A 12,177-nucleotide genomic window follows, 5' to 3' on the forward strand; every position below is an offset into this window, starting at 1 on the left:
GCCTTCAGAGTCTTATTTACCCACCTGTTCCTGAAAGATAATACAAAATTACTGATCTGTATTTGCCGTCCCATTTTTTTTCCTGTTTCCTTATGTACAGAGCTATAAAATCCCTAGATCAACTTTGAGAAGGATTTTTAATTTTTCTTAATGTCAATTTAGAAGTCATTCTGGCCTCTCTTAATCATGTTATGGAAATGGCACAGATTTGGGAGAGCTAGATCCTTGACTATGCCTCAGTCATTTACCTTGCTGTGATTTTAGACAAGTTAGTTTACCTTACTGTGTCACAGAGTTGTTTTGTGTTGTTTCCTTTGAGATAAGGATCGTTATCTTTATCCTAGCACCAATATGTACAGGATCAGGGTATCCTGCCCGTGTCACCTTTCTAGCCCTGGTTTTTAGGACAAAGCCTGAGTTCATGCAGTTTTCTTGCTTGGAAACCATAGACTAACTGAAAAGGTGCCATTTAGAAGAGTTTAAACCCAAGTGAGCTTCAGGGGGATTTGTTTTCCCAGAGAACTACTCCCTCCCTGTTCTAGCAGGTTATCTATAGGAATTCAGGGAACATAATTTTTAATGCCAATTTGTGCTGATTTTCAGTCCTGTTCACTTAGTTCCACTTCTCTTTAGGGCAGGACTAGTGGTTTTAGGGAAAGAGTCAGGAGGAGATCCCAATCCTAACCTTACTCCCTCAGAGGGCATTGGAATCTTACTCTCTAGGTTAGGAGGAGGCCACTTGAAAGGAGTGAGAAGAGAAAAGAGGCAAAATTTATTGTAGGAAGGGCAGAACTAGTTCAGGTAGCTAGGGCTGGAGTACTTTGAGCCTAAGCTTTGGTAGTAACTCTTCTTGTATTCTCTGGATAACTTCAGGATTTACACCAAAGGCATCTACCAATTTGCAGGTTTTTCAAAAATAATGCTCATTTAAAGAGTTGCAGGAGTGGCATTCTTTATATCTTCCTTGAACCAGCAGAGGGAGAACTTTTAGGAATCTGTATTCTGGGCAGGAAGTGTTGCTGCCTCCTTCCTTTTGGTTAGTGGGATCTAGCTTTGGAACCTATCCAGAGAAGACAGGTGAAAGGAAGGACAGAATTCTAACCCAGTAGTTGGAGATAGAGCATATTTTTTTGTTGTTGTTCTCTACCATCACAGTACTGAATAAACTTTCAACTTAGTAGACTTAGGCACATGGAAGAAATGGGCCCTGAATTTTAAAAGCAGCTTATGGTGTAATATAACTATGTTTTAAATTTTACAAACATCAGGAACAACTTTTATCAGATATCCTCAATTGTGAGAGCAGATGATCAGCAATTACATTTAAATTTAGGCAAATACCTAATTTTACCTAAGGTGTACAAATAACCCCCTAAAAATTCCCCTTGGCCTTGCAAATAGGGGCGTTCTGCTTTACAAACTGTATTATATTCACAGGGCACATAATACTGTACTAATATTGCTGAATAATATAGTTAAGTATTCTTACTTCACCCATGACACTTCATCTTTCAAAAAAGTCAGAAAGTTAATATTTTGGTAGCAGAGAATGCCAGCACATAGTCCATTTATCGGTCTGCCAGGTTCAGGAATGAAGGAAGAATGGGGTGGGGAGTTGGACATACAGGACACATACATCCAATAGGAACATGAAGTGTAATTTTAAAAGTTGGAGGAGGGTTCAGAGAGGATGTAGCCTGTAACAGAAATAAGTGAGGTAGTTTCATATATATATATATATATATGTGGGTGAGTGTGTGTGTGTGTATATATATGCTTTGTTAATGTATTAATATATATCCCTAAACCTTGGTTATCACCTTAACAAAGCTTACATACCAAATCTAGGTAAGAACCTAAAAGTCTTTATTTATTAACAATTTATGTGAGAACATGGACAAATGGAAATAGTTTTGTGAGCCCATCTCTTCTTTAGAGTTTAAAATTGCAATAATGTTTATGTAATTTTTAACTAAGTTATGTATACAATATTCATTGATAAGCCACGAAGTTGAATTTATAATGAAAATCTTCTAAAAATCACAACTCTTCTGATTTGCCCTCAACCCATATACACTTTCAGAAGAATACATATAAAACATGTATGTTTATGTTGTAGCACTTAACATGGTTGTAATTTTTACATTTATGTTTCTTTGATTAATATATGCGCCCCTTAAGTACATCATAAACTCCCCAAAGCAAGAAGTCTGCTTTTGTTTACTGTTTTTTAATCATTGTATTCACAGTGCACAGTTGTCTGGCATATAGCAGGTGCTCAATAAAAATTCATTGAAAGAATCAGTGTGGTAATAGTAGCTGTTTTTATTAACAAATTGTGATAAATTAGCAAATTATAAGTCGGTAAAAACTATAAATTGCCTATTGTATTTTCTGAGTGTTTAGCACTCTAGAAGCCAACTGTCCTCTTGCTTCTGTCCTGGGTCTTTGTATACAAAGCACTTTTATCAGTGAGGCATGTCAAGGTTGCCAGTGGTTCCCTCACTTCAACAGCATTCTGGAATAGTGGTGCCAGGCCATGATGGGAACACTGCTTCTGCAGCTCCTAGAAGAGAAACTGAGGATGAGAAGGAGTTAAATTGACCTTACGATTAGCAAAAAAAAAAAAAAGGTTTTGGGGATCCGGTTTTCAGATGGCCCCCTTTTTCTCCCAGCCAGACTTCATAAACATGTTGAAGTCAGTCAAACCCCAAACCCCTCTGATATGGTTGAAGAAGTAATTCAGCGCTTTATGATCTCCAGCATCCTCTTGTCATCTCATCAAAACTAAATCGTAACCAAAAAAGGTTGCCTTTGGGAGAGGGAAAAGGAATGCTATCACTTTTTATTTTGTATCTTCTGTTTTGTTTCAACATTGTGACCATGAAAATGATTTTATGTAAAATATAAATGTTTTAAAAACAAAATATGTACACATGCACACACATATATGTATAAAATAATATGTAGTAAGGGTTATCCAGTGCTGTGGAATTATAGGCCAGTTTTTTTTTTTTTACCCCTCTGTATACTTTTCCGTATTAAAATTATTTTTTTTAAGTCGTGTGTCTCCTACTCAGTGCATCCCTGTTTTCCTTCACACCTCTTGTCTGTTTTCCATCGTTACAAATAGGTCCTGCCGCTTTTCCCTCAAGACTTCCTAAATTCTCCTATTCCCATCAATGCTGGGCAACATGCTTTCTTCGAGAATGTCTTACCATTATTTCCTCCTTCCTCTCTTCCTCTTCCCATTCTTTCCCCAACCTCTGTGGACCTAGTTGTTCGTATTCATTAATGTTGTACAAGCAGTTGGACATTAAATGATATAACTCAAGATACCTGTTTTACAAAGTGATACAGGTACACAAAAGATAACAAAATGTCACATGCAAAAGGACAGAAGATAACAAATCTAGATGTAATGATTTAAAGATTTATAGACTTTGGTTCCATTTGTGGAGGATCAGGCAAGAAAGGAATTTTGTAGAAAATAAGGGAAATGAGTATGTTTAAGGGAAGTGAATGAACAGGGTGAAAACAGAGGCAGAGTTACATAACGGGGAGAACAAAAGGTAGAGAATGTGGAGAAAGATAGCAGAGATAAAGTCAACCATATTAAGATATTATTTTCTTTCATCTCTCTGATACTCTGCCCCTGCTAAGCTTCCACCAAGCCTTCCTGTAACCACCTTCCTAAGGATGACTATTGATCACATTGTTACGACTCTCACCCTCTTATCTTCCTTTCTTTTCAGGGGCAATTCCAGAAGTCTTCAGATTTCCAAAAGGAAGGACCGCAGCAGACATTTCTGCCCCCAGAAAGGCAGGGATAGAAACCACGGAGGCCACGGAAATGATGGGTGCCCTTGTGGCCATTAGACAATCACCTGAAGGATATGACTTCCAGAAGGTAGGTATGGCTGCTGGGAGTGGGGATAAGTTGTAGAGAAGATCCTGTCATTTTAGCTTCCAGGAAATGGTGAGTTGGGTGAGTGAATATGTATATTGTACTTGCAGAGGATAAACAAGATTAGAATGTACAAAGAGGGTATGTATTTTAGACTTGCCACTCCTCACCTCATTTAGTATTGAATAAATTATTCCTGAAGTCCCATCTCTCATTTTGTGCCATGATACTTACATTAAAGCTATAGAGTTCAGGTGTTCATATTCTTCCTGGGCCCTGGACTCCAATGTGCCCCTAAGTAGAACATCTCTTATCTTGGTTCTAGCCTCTTTTATTGGTCCATACAAAGACAAAGTAAAATTGGGTATGTCCTTAGAGGATTGGGGTATGAGTAAGCAAAGGAGACTCAATGAAGCGGGGACAATCACAAAGGATATGTTTGATCCTTCAATATCAGACTTCAGGGCAGCTGTCCATCAGTTTTTAACTCAGTCTTGTACTTGTCCCACACACACTGAAATCTCTGGTGCACAGTAGCAGGCAAGCATCATTTCAAAACACCAAGGAAACCCCTTACTCTCTGCTCATTTAAAATGCCAGTAGGGGACCAGACATGGTGGCTCATGCCTGTAATCCCAGCACTTTGGGAGGCTGAAGCGGGTGGAACGCTTTGAGACCAGGAGTTTGAGACCAGAGTTTGAGACCAGCCTGGCCAACATGGTAAAACTCCATCTCTGCTAAAAATACAAAAATTAGCCAGGTGTGGTGGCGCATACCTGTAATCCCAACTACTCAGGAGGCTGAGGCAGGAGAACTGCTTGAAACTGGGAGGCAGAGGTCGCAGTGAGCCAAGATCACGCCACTATACTCCAGCCTGGGTGACAGAGCAAGACTCCATCTTGAAAAAATAAAAAACAAAATCCCAATAGGGGCTGGGGATAGTAGCTCACACCTATAATCCCAGCACTTTGAGAGGCCGAGGTCAGCAGATCAGTTGAGCCCAGGAGTTCAAGACCAGCCAGGCAACATAGTGAGACCCTGTCTCTACAAAATATAAATTAGCCCGGCATGGTGGTCCATGCCTGTAGTCCCAGCTACTCAGGAGGCTGAGGTGGGAGGATCGTTTTGAACCCTGGAGGTTGAAGCTGCAGTGAACTGTGATTGCACCATTGTACTCCAGCCTGAGCAACAGAACAAGACCCTGTCTCAAAAATAAATTTAAAAAAAATTAAAAATGGGCTAGGTGCGGTGGCTCATGCCTCTAATCCCAGCACTTTGGGAGGCCAAGGGGGGCCAGATCACCTGAGGTCAGGAGTTCGAGACCAGCCTGGCCAACATGGTGAAACCCTGTCTCTACTGAAAATACAGAAGTTAGCTGGGTGTGGTGGCACATGCCTATAATCCCAGCTATTTGGGAGGCTGAGACAGAATTTCACTCTGTCGCCCAGGCTGGAGTGCAGTGGCACCATCTTGGCTCACTGCAACCTCTGCCTCCCAGGTTCAAACAATCCTCCTGCCTCAGCCTCCCAAGTAGCTGGGATTACAGACGTGTGCCACCATGCCTGGCTAATTTTTGTATTTTTAGTAGAGACAGGGTTTCACCCTGTTGGCCAAGCTGGTCATGAACTTCTGACTTCAAGTGAACCGCCCACCTCGGCCTCCCAGAGTGCTCGGATTACAGGCGTGAGCCACCATGCCTGGCTGGTTTTGTTTTTGATTTGTAAATCCAGGCACTTTTAGAGTCCTGGAGGTCTAGTTTACTGCCCAAATAATCTTTGGTTTTAGTAACTTTCGGAACTATTCATGATATGAGCAAAGCCATCAGTGGAATAAGAAGTCAATGAAGGGCAAAAAGTACCTCAGGGCCTCATGCTGCTGATATATTAGTTAAGGATTACTTATTCCTGAGGCATGACCTGGTGGATGAAGCAATGGAAAGCAACCTGGTGCCAGGGCTGCCAACACGTTGTCACCACCACTTTCTCTCCTTTGTTCCAGCCCAAGATCTGTTTCTCATCAACTGTCACATTCCTCTGTTCAGAGACAAAGATGTTGGTCACAAGCTTTCATACAAACTATGACTCACAGCCCTACCTCCATCCCCCCTGCTTGGCTGCTTAGACCTCAGTTCTCCAATGGTGTCTCAGTTGCACTGATCTGGGAGATAGGTGAGGGAAAGGGAACGTTTTTTAGAATACTGTTTTTCCTTTTGGACTTCTTTTATCTATTATTATTATTCAAAAGCTTCATTTTATTTAGCTTTCTGACTCTTCAACACTTTCACGATTTTCTGCTCTTTGATAAGGAAAGCACGCTTGATCTTGTCATGAACACATTTAACACACATGGAACCAACATAGGCCCTGCTGACATGTCTTTCTGTTTTGCACAATCTCATAAGAACTTCAGGTCTCACAGTACAAACCCCTTGAAGTCGGCCTGGGCACACACCACATGCAGAATTTGGTGTTCTCCCAACCTTCTTGGTATAAAGGTAAACAATTATGTTACCAGGGGTTTGGGACAGCCTAGTTTTGTTAGAGGCTGTATTTTAGGAAAGCCTACGATAGTATGTCAAATGTTGGACCATTCTAAGTGCCCCTACCCAAGCTCAAAGGACTGCTCCTGAGAGCCGTAGGCTTCCTCAACTTTTCGATGGTGGCTGATTGTAAAGGAAATATAGACAGGGGAAAGAGAACTCACATGTATTATGAATGATGAAATATTTAAGATCTTTTTTATTGAATTACAGTTAATATTTGAATTTCACATAACATAAAATTCACCTTTATTTTTTTGAGACACCTTTATTATTTTTATCTTACTCTCTCGTCCAGGCTGAAGTTCAGTGCCGCAGTTATGGCACACGGCAGCCTCCACCTCCTGGGCTCAAGTGATCCTTCCACCTTAGCCTCCCAAAGTGATATGATTAGTGGCGTGAGCCACTGTGCCTGGCCAGATTCACCGTTTTCAAGTGTATAGTTCTGTGATTTTTTTTTTTCTTTTTTTGAGACGGAGTCTTGCTCTGTCACCTAGGCTGGAGTGCAGTGGCTGGATCTCACCTCACTGCAAGCTCCTCCTCTTGGGTTCATGCCATTCTCCTGCCTCAGCCTCCCGAGTAGCTGGGACTACAGGCGCCCGCCACCTCGCCCGGCTAGTTTTTTGTATTTTTTAGTAGAGACAGGGTTTCACCGTGTTAGCCAGGATGGTCTCGATCTCCTGACCTCGTGATCCACCTGTCTCGGCCTCCCAAAGTGCTGGGATTACAGGCTTGAGCCACCGCGCCCGGCCAGTTCTGTGATTTTTAATATCTTCAGTGTCGTACAACTGTCACCACTAATTCCAGAACATTTCCTTCATCCTCTAAGAAAACACATACCCATTAGCAGATACTCCCAGTTACCCCTACTCCTAAGCCACTGGCAATCACCAGTCTCCTTTCTGTCTCTACGGATTTGCCTGTTTTGAGCATTTAATATAAATGGAGTCATACAATAAATTTCTTTTGTGTCTGGCTTCTTTCACTTAGCATAATGTTGTCCAAGTTCATCCATGTTATACCATGTATCACTATTTTGTTGTATTTTATGGCTGATTATTCCACTGTATGGATGTGCCATGTTTTGTCTACCAATTGTTGGACATTTGGGCTATTTTCATATTTTGCCTATTATGAATAATCTATGAACATTCATATGCAAGTTTTTGTGTAAATATATGTTTTCAGTTCCCTAGGGTACATAACTAGGAATATATAGTCATATGGTAACCGTTTAACTTTTTTTCTTTTTTCTTTTTTTTTTTTTTTGAGATAGAGTCTTGCTGTTGTTGCCCAACCTGGAGTGCAATGGCACGATCTCAGCTCACTGCAACCTCTGCTTCCTGGGTTCCAGCAATTCTCCTGCCTCAGCTTCCCGAGTAGCTGCGATTTCAGGTGCCTGCCACCATGCCCAGCTAATTTTGTATTTTAGTAGTGACAGGGTTTCACCATGTTGGCCAGGCTGGTCTCAAACTCCTGACATCAGATGATCCACGTGCCTCAGCCTCCCAGAGTGCTGGGATTACAGGGTGAGCCACTGTGCCCGACCCCATTTAAATTTTTTCTAAGTAAACTTTTATATTAAAGTACAATGTTCATATTTTAAAAACAGGCTGGGCACAGTGGCTCATGCCTGTAATCCCAGCACTTTAGGAGGCCAAGGCGGGAGGATCACTTGTGTCCAGGAGTTCAAGACCAGCCTGGGCAAATAACAAGACCCTGTCTCTACAAAAACTAAAAAAATTAGCTAGGCATGGGAGCAGCTGCCTTTAGTCCCAGCTACTCAGGAGGCTGAGGTGGGAGGATCGCTTGAGGCCACAAGGTGGAGGCTACAGTGAGCCATGATTGCACCACTGCACTCTGGCCTGGGTGATAGTAAAACCCTATCTAAAAAAAAAAACAAAACACATTACAAGTGTTAAGCTTAACAATTTCACAGAGTGAATAGACCTAGGTAACCAATACCCATATCAAAAAATAAAATACGACCAACACCCCAGAAGCTCCTCTCATGTTATCTTCCAGTTACCACTTCCCCAAAATGTAACCAGTAATCTGACTGTTATAACAATTTCTGGTGCTTTTTTAAAAAGAGTAGCTCGCCGCGGCGGTGGCTCCAAGCCTGGTAATCCCGAGCACTTTGGGAGGCCCGAGACGGGGTGGATTCACGAGTCAGGAGATCCGAGACCATCAGCTGGCCTAATACCGGGTGTAGAAACACCTGCTCTACTTAAGAAATACAAAAAAACTAGCCGCGACGAGGCGGCGCGCTGTAGTCCACAGCTACTCGGGAGGACCTGAGCAGTGAGAATTGGCCGTAATACCCGGGGGGGGGCAGGCGGAGCTTGCAATGCTGAGCTGAGATCCCGGCACTGCCACTCCAGCCTGGGTGGGCAGAGCAAGACTCGCCTCTCAAAAAAAAAAAAAAAAAAAAAATGTCGAGGTGAAATTTTCATCACCCAAAATAAAACCCTATTTCCCTTAAGCAGTTAGTCCCCATTCCTACCTACCTGCAGCCCCTGGCAGTCACCAATCTGTTTTCGATCTCTATGGATTTACTTATTCTGGACATTTTATATAAATAAAATCATACAATGTGTGACCTTTTGTCTGTATTTTTGTGTTACTATTTTTTCACTTAGCATAATGTTTTTGAGATTCATCCATGTTGTATGTATCAGTGTTTTATTCCGTTTTATAGCTGAATAATACTGCATTATAGGTATATATCACAATTTGTTTATCCATTCATTTGCTGATGAACATTTGAGTTGTTTCCACCTTTTGGCTATTTTGAATAATGCTGCTATGAACATTTCATGCGTAAGTATTTGAGTACCTGTTTTTTTATTCTTTCGGGTATTTACTAGAAGTAAAATTGCTGGGTCATACGGTTATTCTATATTTAATTTTTTGAGGAATTGCCAAACAGTTTTCCATAGCACCAGAATCATTTTACATCCCTACAGATTGTACAGTTTCTCCATAACACTTGTTATTCCCCTTTTTAAAATATAACCATCCTAGTATCTCATTGTGGTTTCAATTTACATTTTCCTTATGACAGCGATACTGAGCATCTCTTTTGTTGTTGTTTTTGAGACAGGGTCTTGCTCTGTTGCCCTGGCTGGCATGTAGTCATGGGAACACAGTTCACTGCAGCATCAACCTCCTGGGCTCCAGTGATCCTCCCACCTTAGCCTCCGGGACTAAAGGCACACACCACCACACCCAGCTAATTTTTTATTTTTTGTAGAGATGGGGTCTTGCAATGTTGCCTAGGCTGGTCTTAAACTCCTGGGCTCAAGCGATCCTTCTGCTCGGCCTCCCAAAGTGCTGTGATTTCAGGTGTGAGCCACCGCTCCCAGCAGTGAACATCTTTTCATGTACTTATTGGCCTTTTTTTTGAGACAGAACCAATCTCACCCAGACTGGAGTGCAGTGGCACAGTCTCAGCTCACTGCAGCCTTCGCCTCCTGGGTTCAAGTGATTCTCCTGCCTCAGCCTCTGTAGTAGCTGGGATTACAGGCGTGGGCCACCATGCCCAGCTAATATTTGTGTTTTTAGAAGAGATGGAGTTTTGCCATGTTGGCCAGGCTGGTTTTGAACTCCTGACCTCAAGTGATCCACCCAAAGTGCTGGGATTATAGGCGTGAGCCACTGTGCCTGGCCTTATTGGCCATTTTTATATCTTCTTTGCAGAAATATTTATTCAAGTCCTTTACCTATTTTAAAATTGGAATGTTTGTCTTTCTGTTGTAGAATTGTAAGGATTCTTTATATATTCTACATACTAGGTCTTTATCAGATACATGACTTACAACTATTCTCTAGGTTGTCTTTTCAGTTTCATGATGTCCTTTGATTGCCAAATCCAAGGTCTTAAATACTTACCCTTTTGTTTTCTTCTAAGAGTTTTACAGTTTTAGCTCTTATGTTTAGGTTTTTGATCCATTTTGAGCTAATTTTTATATACGGTATGAGGGATCCAACTCCATTTGTTGCACATGAATATTTGGTTGTCCCAGCACCATTTATTGAAAAGACTGTTTATTCGCCCATTAATCATGGCACCCTTAGTGAAAATCAGTTGGCCATAGATGTATGGGTTTATTTCTGAACTCATCATTCTACTCCATTTTTTTTATATGTGTTGCCTTATGCCAGTCCCATACTGTTTTGGTTACTGTAGCTTTGTAGTATGTTTTGAAATTGAGAAGAAGGAGTGCACCAATCTTGTTCTTTTTGAAGATTATTTTGACTCTTTGGGCCCTGTTGCAATTTCATGTGAATTTGAGGATCAGCTTTTCCATTTCTGCAAAAAAGCCTTGGAATTGTGATAGGGAATGCATTGAATCTGTAGATTGCTTTGAATTTATCATCTTGATATCAAGTGTTCTGATGCCTACACATGGGATACTTTTCCATTTATTTAGGTCATCTTTAATCACTTTCAGCAGTATTTTGTAGTTTTTTTTTTTTTTTTTTCCGAGACGGAGTCTTGCTCGGTTGCCCAGGCTGGAGTGCAGTGGTGCGATCTCGGCTCACTGCAAGCTCCACCTCCCAGGTTCACGCCATTCTCCTGTCTCAGCCTCCTGAGTAGCTGGGACCACAGGTGCTCGCCACCATGCCAGGCTAATTTTTTTATATTTTTAGTAGAGACGGGTTTTCACCATGTTAGCCAGGATGGTCTTGATCTCCTGACTTCGTGATCTGCCTGCCGTAGCCTCCCAAAGTGCTGGGATTACAGGCATGAATCACCGTGCTCGGCCTATTTTGTAGTTTTTGTGTATGTCTTTCACCTCCATGGCTAAATCGAATACTAAGTATTTTATTATTTTATATGCTGTTGTAAATGTAATTGGTTTCTTAATTTCTTCTCAAAGTATTCATTGCAGGTGTATAAAAACACAACTGATTTTCATGCATTGATCTTGTACCCTGAAACTTTGCTGAATTCATTTATTTGTTCTAGTAGATTTTGTGTGTGTATAGATTCTTTGGGAATTTTATTTTTTATTATATTTTATTTATTTATCTATTTACTTATTTGAGACAGAGTCTTGCTCTGTCACCCAGAATGGAGTACAGTGGTAAGATCATGGCTCACTATACGCTCAGCCTAGGCTCAAGCAATCTTCCCACCTCAGTCCCCCAAGCAGCTGGGACCACAGATTGCAGACCACAACACCTGGCTAATTTAAAAATTTTATAGAGACCACTATACTGCTCACCCGGCCTTTTGCTTTTATTAATGTGGTATATTATATTGATTGATTTTCTTTTCCTTTTTTTTTTTTTTTTGAGAGATGGAGTCTTGCTCTGTTACCCAGGCTGGAGTGAGCGGTGTAATCTCAGCTCACTGCAACCTCTGCCTCCCAGGTTCAAGCAATTCTCCTGCCTCAGCCTCCTGAATAGCTGGGATTACAGGTGCAGGCCACCACACCTGGCTTCTTTTTTATATTTTAGTAGAGACGGTTTCGCCATTTTGGCCAGAGCAGTTCTCCTGCCTCAGCCTCCCCAAGTGCTGGGATTACAGGTGTGAGCCACCACACCCACCCTGGGATTTTTATATGCATAGAATCATGTCATCTTACAGGAGAGATAGTTTTACTTTTTTTTTTCTTGTCTAATTGCTCCAGCTAGAACTTCCAATACAATGTTAAATAGCAGTGGTGAAAGTAGCATCCTTGTCTTATTGCTGATCATAAGGGGAAAACTTTAGTCCAAG

At 41.4% G+C, this 12,177-nt stretch overlaps 1 protein-coding gene and 1 pseudogene across 9 annotated transcripts in view; one reads left to right on the forward strand and one right to left on the reverse strand.

Annotated features, from left to right (window-relative positions):
• The first annotated feature begins 3,827 nt into the window (after window positions 1–3,827).
• The window catches only part of CRIP3 (cysteine rich protein 3), a 33,230-nt gene continuing 24,880 nt past the window's right edge, over window positions 3,828–12,177 (forward strand). For 8 of the 9 annotated variants that reach the window (XR_001886737.1, XR_001886736.1, XR_001886735.1 and 5 more), the window contains exon 1: window positions 3,828–3,910. The gene's annotated coding sequence lies outside the window, so the exon portion shown is untranslated. The remainder of the gene's footprint in view (window positions 3,911–12,177) is intronic. The other variant, XM_017878169.1, reaches the window with a different exon arrangement.
• LOC108533468 (60S ribosomal protein L34 pseudogene) lies at window positions 5,566–6,704 on the reverse strand (annotated as a pseudogene).

This window comes from Rhinopithecus bieti, unplaced genomic scaffold (genome assembly GCF_001698545.2).
Source record: "Rhinopithecus bieti isolate Rb0 unplaced genomic scaffold, ASM169854v2 scaffold_9981, whole genome shotgun sequence".
In the NCBI taxonomy this organism is placed as follows: domain Eukaryota; kingdom Metazoa; phylum Chordata; class Mammalia; order Primates; family Cercopithecidae; genus Rhinopithecus; species Rhinopithecus bieti.